This window comes from Xenopus tropicalis, chromosome 1 (assembly GCF_000004195.4).
Source record: "Xenopus tropicalis strain Nigerian chromosome 1, UCB_Xtro_10.0, whole genome shotgun sequence".
Taxonomy (NCBI): domain Eukaryota; kingdom Metazoa; phylum Chordata; class Amphibia; order Anura; family Pipidae; genus Xenopus; species Xenopus tropicalis.
In genome coordinates, this window is record NC_030677.2 from 143,575,895 (window position 1) to 143,590,619 (window position 14,725).

At 40.8% G+C, this 14,725-nt stretch overlaps 1 protein-coding gene across 2 annotated transcripts in view; it reads left to right on the forward strand.

Annotated features, from left to right (window-relative positions):
• Window positions 1-13,792: 13,792 nt before the first annotated feature.
• The window catches only part of ndrg2 (NDRG family member 2), a 36,595-nt gene continuing 35,662 nt past the window's right edge, over window positions 13,793-14,725 (forward strand). Inside the window, exon 1 of one of the 2 annotated variants that reach the window (XM_012960326.3) lies at window positions 13,793-13,910. The gene's annotated coding sequence lies outside the window, so the exon portion shown is untranslated. The remainder of the gene's footprint in view (window positions 13,911-14,725) is intronic. The other variant, NM_001007897.1, reaches the window with a different exon arrangement.

Below are 14,725 nucleotides of genomic sequence, written 5' to 3' on the forward strand. Positions count from 1 at the left end.
AAAGAGACACTAGAAAATATTTTTGACAAGCAAAACAAGAAAAGGCTTTTTGAAGAAACACAAGCTTGATAAACATTAATAAAAATTTGAATGCCAAGTTGAAGAGCATTCTTTGGGCAGTAAATATCTGCTAGACTGCAAGCCTCAATTCCAAGGAAAGGTGAGAAAGCTGTACCATAAATATCATCTGCTCTGCTTATTAAATCCCCTTTTCATGCTCTCTTTATTGCTTCTGCACTCTCTTCCTCTTTTTATCAGTCTCTTGTAGACTGGAAGCCAAAATTTCACAGTTGGAAAAAAACAAGAGGGAAAACAGCCAGAAAAGAAGAAAGGGAGAGAAAAAAAACAGAAGTGGGAGAAGAGAAAAATGGGCAAAAGTAAATGAATACATTTCTGAGGCAATTTTAGTTAGATCAGTAAAGAGCAAACAGCCTGTAATGTATTTGCCATGACAAAACCAAGTTAGGTGCTGATTTGTGCAAATTGGTAGCATAATGCAGTTACATCTTTTCTGTTGGCCGGGGGCAAAACAGACTTTACAGACTCAATTCGTTTATATAACTTAGAATAGTCCAACCTATGGCCATTCAGCATATGTTGAACCATAAACTCTCAACTGCATTCTATGAGCCCCTGCACATTCACTGCAACAGCAACTGTAAAGCCACACACTAGATAACCCTGATATACAGTATACATTTTATTCCTTTTGTGCTGTAGCCTCAGTCCCTTCCAAGAGATGATTATGCCCATTGCTGCTCTTTTCAGACAGGTAAGAAGTACATTTAGGAGGGGGTATTTACAAATGCCTAAGGGTACTCCGGGGTTACAAATAGCGTCACTTAGTCCTCATGCACACAGCATTTGCTTCTAGGGTATGTAGATTTAAAAATCTGACACAGGGTACAAAGCTCAGTGATGCACAGGGTAGATTAGTACTGTGTGCCCCCTGGCACTCCCTAATTTGTGCAATTTAGGGGTGGGTAAGTAAAGGGAAGGGGGGCACCTACATGTCCTAGTCTACCCCTTATGACAATATAACTGAAGGGAACACAGATAGTTCAGAAAGGGCAGGCCTTGCACTCCAGAATACCCTATGGGGCACTAACAGCAGGTAAGTTCTGACACGAGCAAATGATTATATTTGTTTCTGTATATAAAAATATACATGGTAAATTACATTATCTAAATTTGCTTATGCATGGTATTTTCAGGTGCTTTGTCACTGTTGTCCTGACCAACACTTCTCTTGTGACTGAAATAAATACCTCCCCATTCTTTAGAGGGGAAGTTTATGTTTTATTTATTTTATGATAAATGACCGCACTTTAATTAATACTACAGATAGTTTCCAGATATAAATAAACAGTATCCCTCTAAAGCTGGCATCATAAAGTTTATTTTTTTGATTATTGTGAAGCATGCAGTTATGGCCTGTGTATGGGGGGTAGCAGACTCACCCACACAGACAGTCATTTCCAACATCTACCCTGACATCTCTGGCAGGCTCACTGTGATTCAGTGCTTGTGAGCTAAACTGCAATTGACAAATGCTTCTCAGTGTTTCTCCTGTGAATCCATATCCAACTGGTTCAACAGAGATGCCTGCATATTCCCAGGAGTTGTGAGCATTGCTATGAAGTAACAGTAATATATGACCAATGTACTAAATTGGTTGCAAATTATTGCACATATTGACACTACTGAGCTAGCAGCAGCGAACAGGAAATGAACAGGCATTTCTGTCACTGCAATAAAAACAACAACATTTATTAGCTCAAATTAACAGAACAAAAAACTAACATATAGGTATACTATACCAAACAATGGTATACTATATACTATACCAAACAATGGATAGGTGCATCCCAGTGCGTCATGGTACCCACTCTCCTAACGTGTTTCGCACCATGTGGTGCTTCATCACATCACCTCCTCTGATGAAGCACCACATGGTGTGAAACGCGTTAGGAGAGTGGGTACCATGAGGCACTGGGATGCACCTATCCATTGTTTGGTATAGTATACTTTATATGTTAGTTTTTTGTTCTGTTAATTTGAGCCAATAAATGTTGTTGTTTTTATTCCACTGAAATTTCTGCTGTTTATTCATATGTTGATTCGGGACCTATCAGTGGGATATCAGATTCCCTTTCTTAAACCTAATTTATTATTTAATTTCTGTCACTGCCAAGCAAATGACAAAACAAGCTAAAGGTATTAGTTCTGAAAAAATTGAAAAAATGCATATTGCATACAGTATAGTGGCTTCTTTTGATCTGTAGTAGAGGAAATAAGCACACTTTTTGATAGATCCCCTTACACCTACAATTCACTGTCCTAAACATGGAAATTAATAAACCAGCAAAGGTGCTAAAAAGATGTACATTTACCTCATTGCTCTTCAGCTTGTTAACTTTCACTTCTTCTTCCCATTGTAACTTTCCATCTGTTGAAAGTAATTTAAAGGAATAAAGACACACACATGTACCTGACAATCTGCAGCTAAAATCAGCACCTTATATCATGCACAGAATTGTTCTGCTTTCACAACATTTGGGTCTAAGGGCCATGAGCCCAGTGGCAAAATGCTCTTTATCCCCATGACACATTTGCCACAAAGATTCAGGTTTAAAGTGACAAATAAAATTCTGTTATTTAATTATTATGCCAATTATTTAATTATTAGCCAAACTATGCTATAAATAGCATAGAATCTTACCTGGACCTTTTTCTAGGAAGATGACCTGGAAGATGGGTCTGAAAGAAAGTTGGAGCCACAGATCAATAGTTCTTCCCGGCCATTCACTGAGCAAGATACTTGGACCCAAACAAGCTGCATGTACAACCACATAGTGCACCTAGTGCAGTTACAGATTTGAGCCAAGTGAACCAGATGCTAATGCCATTGTTGACGCTTCATGTTTGGTGTGCCAGTAATGTTATACCCACTATAAATGCAACTGCTATTATATCAATATATGATATAAATTGTACAGTGCTGCAAAATATGTTATTGCTTTATAAATATGTGTTAATGATAATAGCATTCCAATAACAACATAAGAATAACATAACAAATAATGCAATGTGTAACACTGGTATATTACTAAGCAGGCAGGCAGCCAGAATCATGTCTGTAAATTCATAAAGTCATAAAAAAAGACAATTAGCTTATCTTCACAATGATAAGACAATATGCCAGTTCCAACATAGAATTGCAAATCTGTATGCTCACTAAAGCTGGCCATACACGAGCAGATGCCAAGGGAGCGGATCTTCAACCCAATATCCCCACCTACGGGTGGATGAAATCGGGGGGGCATATAGGCGAATTCGATCGTTTGGCCCTGGGGCCAAGCGATCGAATTCTACACGCAGCAAAGGGGCAGTCGGTTCGGGGACCGCATCAACGAGCCGATGCGGTCCCCGATCCGACTGGATTTTCTAACCTGGCCGATCGATATCTGGCCAATTTCAGGCCAGATATCGGTCGGGCAGGCCCCTCGGTTCTGCCCCTACACGGGCCGATAAGCTGCCGAATCGGTCAACCCCAACCTCGACAGTCTAACCTTATAGATTACATTTTCCATTCCTTTTACCGGTTAAGTTGCCCATCTCCAGCTCATTAATATCCTTCTTAAGGACTGGAGCCCAAAACTGCACCGCATACTCAAGGTGAGGGCTTACCAGAGACCTATAAAGAGGTAAAATTATGTTTTCATCCCTAGAGTCAATGTCCTTTTTTATACAAGACAGCACTTTATTTGCTTTAGTAGCCACCGAATTACATTGCCAGGAATTAGACAACTTATTATCTACAAAACCCCCCAGATCCTTCTCCATTGAGGTTACCCCCATCAAACTACCATTTAGTAGATAGCTTGCATTTATATTATTTCTACTAAAGTGCATAACTTTGCACTTGTCCATATTGAACCTCATTTTCCAGTTTGCTGCTCAGTTTTGTCAAATCGCTCTGTAAAGCGGTACCATCCTGCATGGAACTTAGTTTTGCACAATTTAGGTTGTCAGTAAAAATAGAAACGGTACTTTCTATGCCCACCTCCAGGGCATTAATAAACAAGTTAAAAAGTAAAGGACCAAGGACTGACCCCTGCGGTACTCCACTAACAACACTCGTCCAATTAGAAAATGTTCCATTTACCACCACTCTTTGTAATCTATCCTTCAGTCAGTTCTCTATCCAATTACATATATTATGTTCTAAGCCAATATTCCTCAATTTGATCATTAACTTTCTGTGAGGTACTGTATCAAATGCTTTTTCAAAGTCCAAGTAGATGACATCAACTGCCATTCCAGCATCGAGGTTCCTGCTCACCTCTTCATAAAGGGCAATTAAATTAGTCTGGCAAGATCTGTTACGCATAAAACCATACTGCACAAACTTATAGTATTGTGAACTGCAATGTATTTAAGTACCCTATCCCTTATTACCCCTTTCAAAAGCTTTCCTACTACTGAATTCAGACTAACAGGCCTATAGTTTTCAGGCTGAGAACGGGATCCTTTTTTAAAGAATGGCACCACATTAGCAATTCGCCAGTCTCTCGGCACCATGCCAGACCTCAATGAATCCTGAAAAATTAAATAAGAGGCTTGGCAATCACAGCGCTAAGCTCATTTAATACCCTGGGATGAATACCATCCGGTCCTGGACCTTTGTTTACCTTTACATGTTCAAGTCTCTTTTGAATTCCCTCCTGAGTGACCCATGCATCAATAGCTATATTACTAGAACTGGGCATATTAAAAGGGAATCCTTCATTAGCTGGCTCCTCAGATGTATAGACAAATGAAAAATAAGTGTTCAAAATGTCTGCTTTTTCCCTGCTTTTATCAACCAACTTACCCCCCCCCCCCCCCCCCCCCCCTTTGATAATAAGGTTTCTACCCCTTCTGGCTTCATTTTTTTTTAAGATTAACATAATTAAAAAATAATTTTGGATTATGTTTACTCCTAGCTCTAGCTGCAATACCAGTTTTCAGTAAAAGATCAGCATTGTTTATTTTAGTAGCCGTGACAAGTAGCTGCTACTAGTAGCTCCACGTGACACGTATTGTTGAGCTAAGTGCAGTTCAAGCAATTCTTCAGCTTGTAAAAATTACATTTTCCCCAAGTTGTTGGGATTTGCCCGTGTATGGAATGATAAAACACAGTCTATCAGGTATTAGGAAGATTCATTATCAATTTCGGTATGTGAATAAATACAGTACTGTTAATATCATAGCTCTGCATAGCTGTTGTAGTGTAGCTGTGCAAATCAGGGCTTTACAAAAATCAGAAATCTTGTGTATTAGTGTATAAGTGAGATATGCAGTGACATCTACGTAGTGTTGAATGGAAAGCTGAAGTTATTGTCTGCTCCGCCTCTATGCCTAAAGGTGGCCACACAAGTGGCCATTTTCGATCTTTCGTGTGACCAACGGTCGCTAACGTTCAGGGCTGAAACGGCAGATATGGAGGTAGAAACAATAGGATTTCTACCTCCTTCTGCCGATTCAGCTCTGAAGTCAGATTTTGCTCAGGCGCCTTCTATGGCCCCTGATCAAAATCTTTTAACCCACCTGATCGGAGAGTCGACCGATATCAGCAGCCTCCTGCGATAACGGTTGCCTCGCCGACTTGCCATACACGCACCGAATATTATATTATCGGTGCGTGTATGGCCAGCTTAAGGCACAGAGGTGGGACAAGCAATATATGATTGACAGCTGGGATTTTTAAATGCCTTTATAATAAGTTTGGATGTGTTAATATAAAAATGAATTTAGCTTTCATGTTTAATTTGAAAAGGACTTTTATTATACAGCTTTTTATGTCTGGGTGACAGGTCCACTTTAAAGCCAAGCTACACAGGTGATGTTTTGTAGGATGGTGTCAGATTGACATATCCCATCCTACAACTTAAATGTAGTTGCAATGGTTAATAACTTATTGACTGATAGAAAATGTTGTATAAATTACATGGAAGCTTGACCATCTGACACAACACACCTGTCGGAAAGGAACTCTCCATGCTGCATCTGCATCCGACAAGATAAAATTTGATGGTGTCAGAAATACCTTTTTTTTCATTGAAATACAGTGACTGTTGGACGTAGATGCATGAACAAAAGACACCGTGTGGCTTTATCTGATCTGACTTGCATTACAATGAGGTGGTGGGATCATAATTTGTAGGATCCTAAAAATTCTCATGCTGTTGCATAACAAGATTTTGTGGGACAAATAAAATCTGATCTACAAAATCTGATCAAAATCTCCTGTGTAGTTTAGCCCGTACTACAAGATTTGTGTGAAACTGTCTCCCAAATCAGCTGACACACCCTTCTGGCAGTTACAGGTGCAATCTCGTTTAGACGAGCTGTGAGCACAAGCAGAGCCCAAGATAACAGCCCTAGGGAAAAAAACAGCAGCCAAGTCAAATAAATAAAGGAAGGAAACACAATGTTATATTCAGGCTACTAGCATAAACTCTTAACTTTAGTATTCAGCCTCAAATATACTAAGTGACACTCTCACTGGGGTGTCAGCTAAATCCAGACCTCTACTGCTGTAACAATGGATTTATGATTCTAACAGGCTATTTTGTGACCTTTACCATTTCACTGAAAAGTGACAGAACCATTATGGCACAGATTCTGACCAGTGACCTGGAGTAGGCTAAATCTGCTCATAATTGTACAATGCCCATACACAATCAGCTTTTAATAAAGGTTATATGGAATGACAGTCAAGTGTAATAAAATCAATTGAAAGGGCATTTCAAGGAAACAAAAAGATCAGCAATCTAGAACAATTGCAGTTAAATGGAACAAAAGACACATTTACAATGAGTAATAGACTGATCTTATTGAGGCTTGAAAGACAATACAAACTAATTGGAGGACTTTTGTGAAGGAAAGAAATGAAATAAAGATATTGATAAATGCCATATGCATGTAAATGACTTGTAAAATGCCTCTACCAATATGAAAGGCTTATTTTGTCTATGCCAGGGACAGAGCACTTGTAGCACTCCAACTGCAGATATACAACTACCAGGATATTGTGCTGTGAAAGCTAGTTCTGCAGCAGCTAGTGTGCAAAAGGTTGCCTATAATTGGTATTTACAAACAACTTTCTGGCCTTAATCTTTTACTGCAACTGGCATCTAACAAAGTATGGCAAAGAAAATCATTTGTAGTATCTAATCTCAAAAGGCTCAGAAATACACATGATTTCTCTGTGGTGGCTAAAGAGTGAGTAGGCATAGAGCTTACAGTCTACATTTGGGGGCATATTTATTATGCTGTGTAAAACAAATTCACAAAAAAAAAAAAAACGAAAACGTAAAAAGCCGTGTAAAATAAACGGAGAAGATCACTGTTGTTTTACATAAGTTCCGGTTTTTACACGGCGAAGCCTGGTGATGTGTGGTGAATTTTCTTGACGTTTTCTACACAACATAATAAATATGCCCCTTGGTGAATTCAAACTATGACAATCTATAGGCAGCGGCATAAGAATGTCAGACAAATTTGTCATCCAAAATTCTCTAGCCAAGAAAAGGTGTCTCACAAGCATATGGCCTTCCCAGTGTCATATTTTACAAGAGGGCACATATTTTGTGTTTTTCCAATGGAATACTTAGGGCGAAGGCACACAGAGCTACTAGTAGCACCTACTTGTCATGGCTACTGAAATAGACAATGCTGATAATTTACTGATAATTGTCCCTATGTGTGTTTTAGGGCTCTGGCACACGGGGAGATTAGTCGCCCGCGACAAATCTCCCTGTTCGAGGCGACTAATCTCCCCGAGTTGCCATCAGTTGCCATCCCACCGGCGAAAATGTAAGTGGGATGGCACACGCGGTGGCACGATTTCGGCAAATCGCCGAAAATGCCTCGCAAGGCAACTTCGGCGATTTGCCAAAATCGCCTGTGCAGCGTGTACCATCCCACCGGCGACTTACATGTTCGCCGGTGGGATGGTAGTTCGGGGAGATTAGTCGCCCGTGACAAGGGAGATTTGTCGCGGGCGACTAATCTCCCCGTGTGCCAGAGCCCTTAGCCAAGGCAATTCTCAGTATTGTCTATGGCAGGGTTCTGGCTTTTAGTAGCCATGATACTACTAAGTAGCTCCATGTGTCTTCACCTTAATGATGTTTTATTTGCATGTTAATTTACCCCAGAACCCCCAGAGCTTCCAAATAAGCCAGATGAGCATATGAATAAGACAGGTGAGCAACTGCATCGTGTATATAGGTGATTCCAGAGTAATGGCACTCAAAGTGTTCCCACTATCAACGGCATAAATCACAGTCAGTTGTCATAGGGGAGCAAGTTCCTCCAGAAAATGCTGAATTCCTGTTTTACCACATTATTCATTTCTGCGAGCCACACTGTAAGTTCCTCCCACCAGAAATAATGGGAACAGAAAGGAAGTGAATCCTCTTTTGATTAAACAAGCCTGTGTGCCATCAGCTTTTAAGCCAGGGGTCCCCAAACTTTTTTAGCCATAAGCAACATTTAAATATATAAAAAGTTAAAAATCAATGCAATAATTCAAAAAGTTCCTAGGGGGTGACTAATAAGGGATGTTACTGGTTATTTGGTAGCCCAATGTGGATTGGCAGACTACAGGAGACTCTGTTTGGCAGTAGAAATTGTCTTTATGCCTCCAAAACTTTAAGTCAGAAATTAAAAAATGAGCACCTGCTTTGAGGCTTTTGAGCATGATCAAAAAGGTTTCTGAGTAATGTGTTGCTCTGGAGCCATTTATTGGAGACCACTTCTTTAAGCTAAGGTGTTTCATCTCAGTTTTTAAAAACCAAAAACAGTTTCTTAAAAACTCAACTGCAATCTGTAGTTGGTGGTAAATAGACCATTAGTCTTAAGAGAAATGACTGTGTGGTCCAAACAAGATCAGTACAGAATTGTTATCCATATGTGTAGTCAAACTATCCAGTTTCTTACTGTTCAGGCTGCGGCCCAGTTGGTTGAATTACCAGAAAACCAACCCATGAATAGCTTCCTTTATCCTAAATCTCTTGTGTAAACAATGCTGTCCTGCATTTTGAGCCTGAAAGATGCAGCACCAGTAAATAACCCTGTGTGCCAAATGGCAAAGGAATAATAGGTGTTTTAAAAGCCATAGGAGCAGTTATTTATTAATACAAAGCAGTAGGGAGTAAGGTATTGTACATGGAAAAAGCCCAGAAAGTATAGATAATACACAAGAAGGGATGAACATAAATTGCTTTCATTCTAATCGCATTTTAATGCATCAAAATGTACTGTATTAAGAGCTGAAAAATTATTCTGTGCCCCTAAGGCGTATGGCACATGGGGTGTATTCTTCACTGGTACCTTTTAGCACCCTACTTTTAATGGAAATAGATTTCTGTCCAAAAATGCTCAACGCACATTTTTTTTAGGGCTGAAAATTGGTTCCATTCTGGCGCGTATTTAATGCTGACTGAAATACAGTGGTGGAGAACATGCCCCATGTGCCATGAGTTTACAGGTCACAGCAGGAGATTTTCCTATGGAGGCTGGAAAAAGGGATAAAAACTAAAAAAGATGGGTTAAAAAGCCAGCAAAAAGAAAGCACAGTACTGTGGACTAAGTCATTATCAACTATTTGTAAGACTGTGAATGCTATCATATTAAGCATATTATTATTTATTATTGTGTTACCCTGTGAACTGCAAATGTCTATTATGTGATCATTTTATGTTGTTTGCTCTGTGATGGTGTGCTGTACACTCTGAGTTTTCTGTTTGGATGCATTTAGTGTTTGGCCCTGATTTTGGCTGTTCTGTATACACACTATGAAGCACTGACTGTCCAAGTTAAACAGGACCCCAGCAACCTTGGACCGTTAAAAAATAGGCTAACAGATAACCCAATTATAAAAATAAAAAGGCAAAGTAGTAGCCAGAAAAACTGAATTTTTGCCAGCACATGATATTGTTAATGGCTGATTTTTGCTTTTAGATATTTTTGCTGCATTAATAAAAAATGTAATTTGTTATCAGACTTGGAGCTCTTAAATAGATCTCATCCAAAAACTGTTTTTTGCATAATGCAAGAAATTATAATTTCAAGCAGCTTTCTAATATACATTAGAAAGTTGCTTGAAATTATAAAACATTAAGCACTGTCACTGGTTTTAAAGTTATTTGTAAATGTAATTGCTATTCAAAGCTGTATTGGTTTATCGCATTCTGGTCTTTGACACTATCTCTTGAAACAGTGTAGCAAAACTTTGTTTTTCTCTCCAAATCTGTACACATTTGTTGAACAAAAATACACAGTAACAGTGCTCTACTGTTGGTGAGATGCTTGCCGCTGTTCTACAAAACCTGGTAGGCAGCAAATCACATGTGTTCTCAGGGCCACAACCAGGTTTACAGAGAGCACAACCAAACTGACTGTCTTTCCTGGTGCAATGGAAAATATAGTTTTCTTCATAAATATGCTGGGCCTCCCTACATTTTGTCCTTGCCCAGAGCCAAGAGGGTTGAGCGTATATGTTAAAAGCAGCAGCCCTGCTTAAATGAGAGAATGGCAGACTGTAAGCCGTGCTTGCTAAGGGGAAGGAGGGCAATAAAATCACTTGCAGAACCACATCCAGCCCAAGGGCTTCCAGGTCTTTAGCCTTGCATTAGAGAGACAAGTTTAGCAAGTGCTTTATTACGAAAGCTTTGCACTCAGCCATATAGGCCTCCAGCAGACACTTATACACAGAAATATCTTTGTCTCAGCTCCCTGTGCTCTAACTGCTTCCTTGGCAGAACACTCTTCTTCTCCTGCCAATTCCTTCACTCCTGTTAAACATATAGTTCTCCCCTTTCTCTGTACATAACTATTTCTTTCAATTAATGACAGTGTCTGTTTGTATGCTTTGCCTGCCTTGATTAAATGTTAAAATGCAGAAAATCCGGTTTAGGGGCCACTGAGAGGCGGGAACATGGGAGGAGGGTGGTGGTCAACTGCCCTTATTTACGTTATTTTAGATCTGCCTGTACATATTTTTCTTTATCACGTGTCTAATCTTATGTATAGCTGCCTATATTCTCTGTATGTTGTCTTACTGCTTTCATGCTATGTACAGCCAGCTGGTCTAATCCTGATGCAGCCAGTCCCATTTCTCCACCATATGAACCTCTGTTCCCCCTGGGTTACCAACAACATGCCTTTTAAAACCTCCTAATGCATCACTGCATAGATTTTAACACAGCTCCACACACAGTGTTTTTTTATATTTCAGGGATGCTGAGATACATGTAGCCCTCTGGGCCCTGAGCATAAACAAGACTAGGGTTGCACGGCAATCCCATTTAAACTAGGCACATTAAATGATAAAAATACATACATCCAGTATGACTAATTGGTAGTAACAGGGCCAGATGGAGCCTGCACACTACAGTAATTTTTATGCACCAATTACTAATCAGCTGTGCAGTATATGTATTTTATAGTGGGACGATTCTAAAGGTATGATCATGTAAGAAGATTGTGACCAATTACCTACAGGCAGTCCCATAACAACACTTAGGGGCAGATTTATCAAAACGCAAGTTCGAATCCAGAATTGGAAAAATTCGCATTGGATACGATAATTTCTGATGATCACAAATATCACGAATATGCTTATGAAAAAATCGTATTAGTCACGATAATATCGTATTGGCGTTCCGAAAGTCACAACATTTTCGCATCCGAACGATCGTAAAATGCAGGAAAACCTTTCCGACTTTGATCCTTCTGTGATTTTGGAAGCCATAGGAATCAATCGCACTCTGCAGCTCCAATCTGGCCCAAGGAAAGTCACGATACCGAAGCTTGAATGAATCTGAAACTTTCGTACTCGTTGCGACAATATGATTTTATAGCGTTTTTTTTACGCACAGTACAAAAAAGTTGCGTTAAAACGCAAAAAAAGTCGGCAAAAATACGCAAGGAACGAATAAGTTGCAGAAAACACGAACGGTCCAATCGAACAAACGATTGGACCGTTCGTGGATTGATAAATCTCCCCCTTAGAGGTGGATGTACAAAGCATGGGCCCTGGGCTGGATTTTTTTGGGGCCCTTTCCTGTTTACCAAAATACTGATAATTGCACTGGCAATCTAGATTCTGGCAAAAGCCAGGGCAGCTTCTGTACGATACAACTTGTGCAACTATTCACTATTTACTCGGCCACTGGGCAAATGATTGGGCCTGGCTGTATTAGAAATGTCAGCTCCTGTTTTGACTTGCTGTTGGTTCACAATGGAGGCCTAGTTGCCAGTTGGGTATAAGGGTCCACTCCTTGCTGCTTTATACTGTGCGCTATAGTTAGCCCTTATAAGGGCTAAACTCCATGGGAGATTTTGATCAGTTTTTGTGGGTCAGATCTGATCTTGTCATGCAACTGCACAAGATTTTATAGGATCCTACAAAAACTGATCTCCATAGGCTGTAATGTTAAGTCGGATCAGATAAAGATGGATAGTGTATTTTGTTCCTCTACATCCAACAATATATTTCAATGAGAAGTCTGTCAGACACCATCAGATTTTATCTTGTCTGATGAAGATGCATCAAACTCTGTTCCAACAAGCACATTGTGTTGGATGGCAATTCTTTCATATAGTTTACACATCAGATTTTTGTATCAGTTCAATTGTATTTTAACCCATGCAAATACATCCAACTTGTAGGATGTGTTTTGTTGATCCCACAGCATCCTATAAAATCTCACATGGAGTTTAGTCAGTGTTAGACTGGCCCACCAGGAAAACTCCCAGTAGGCCCAAGTGTCAGTGAACCTTCTTGCTTCTATTTGGCCAACTGCATGGTCATTTCTCTATTTCTGTATGGGAAAAAGAGATGGAATGCTGGAGAAAAGAGACTTGGATAATAAAGAGGTTGAGAGAGGAGGAATAATAGTTTAGAAAGTGGGCCTATGGTCCAAGGTTTTCTGGTGGGCCCCTGGCATCTTAGTCCAATACTGAGTTTGGCCCTAAATAGCAGCTGTTAAGCATGGTACTGGCCCAGATGGCAATCTGTTGATTCTAGGACATGACCGACAGGGCTGATGATAGTTGTCTCTATTTCTTTTGCCTGTTGAGGACTATTTGGACCACAGCTTATTTTGAACCCCAGTTCAGACCTGGAAGAGTGATCTAAAAACTTTAAATAGAAAAACTATTTTCAAGGTTGTGGGGACTACGTAAATGCAGAATAGGTTGGTGCTTTATTAATAAGTATTAACAATGAACAAGCAGTGAGTTCAGGCCCCTGAATTGTAAGGGTACCGCGGAGGGCCACTTTTCCACTAGTATCTCAAAATGGGCCTGCCTATACACTGTCCCCTCCAAACAAAATGTCAGCAATGAATATAGGATAAACGTACGATTTGTATTGCTCACTCATGTGTTAAACTTGACCCGTTCCTAAAATCTCTTAGTAAGAGAAATATTCTGCACACAAAACAGAAGTATAAAATGTCCGTGTTCTAGGACAGAAAACTAAATGGCTGCTAATGAGATGCTTCAATTATGTTTCGGGAATATTAACTAAGCATGCATGTATATATATATATATACCCCTAAAGCTCTCTATTTCCCCGTTTCAGTGTGCTGTGCCCTCTCCTCACGCTCCCTGTATGGGTGGCCCCCATCACACGCTGATTGCCATGCTATGCATGCCCCGTCCTGGCCCATCCCAACAAGCCCTGGTGTTTTCCTCTCTCCCCTCAACAAGAACAGTCTCTCATTCGCCCCTCCCCCTGGCGTCTCTTCCTCTGGGAGTGTCTCTGCCTTTGTCTGTGGGGGGGTTTCTCCCAGTTCTCACACAGCTGCACCGACACGACACGAGAGACAGTGAGAGAGTGGCCCGGCTCACAGTAAGTACCCCTTTGTGTGGCATGGGCGCGACCCTCCCGGGCCTGCTGCATGCCACATTGCGCTGCCATTGAGTTCACCTTGTGTGCCCAGTTTGTACGTGTGTACGCGCTGCCACTATCCATGTGTGCCCGTGGGAGCAGGCTCTAGGCTGGTGCTTGGCAATGAGATGGCAAGGGGGGCACCATGGCCTCTACATTCGCGCCGCTTGGGACTGTGCGCTTCTTATCTGCCCTTGCTTGACAGATAATATGTGTCTGTCATGTGCACCTGCTGCTCGCCCGTTATGGGAAACTACATTTCCCGGCATCCTCTTAGTCAAAGAGCTGGGCAGAAACGATTGAGCGATAGCTGGAGAAACATTGGCTTTATACAGGGTAGGCAAACTGTGGCCTTCGAGCGTTGATAAGATGATGGGAGTTACATTCAAATTATATTTAAAGGGGCCACAGGTTGTCCTTCCATAATTTGGCTGCTCAGGCTCATGGAGCAGTGGTGTAACCCCCCCCACTTCTTATTTATCGGAATTCACTGAGGTGCCAACTGGCGGCCGTTACAAGGCTATAGGGCTCCCAGTCTGCGTTAGTGGTACCTACTGCCTCTGTGTGCTTTCACACTCTGTGGCCCCCCAGCCTCCCGTGACAGCTGGTCCGTTTTGGGCAGCAATAACGGCGCAGAATGGGGATCCACGTTACATGCTTCACACTAAAGGGTTTCTATTCTGCCCAGCACAGTGAATCCCGACACCCTACGGAATAAAACCCCCATGAGGACTAATAAGCTTTATTCGCGATTGCGAAGGAGCAAGTGCTCGCTA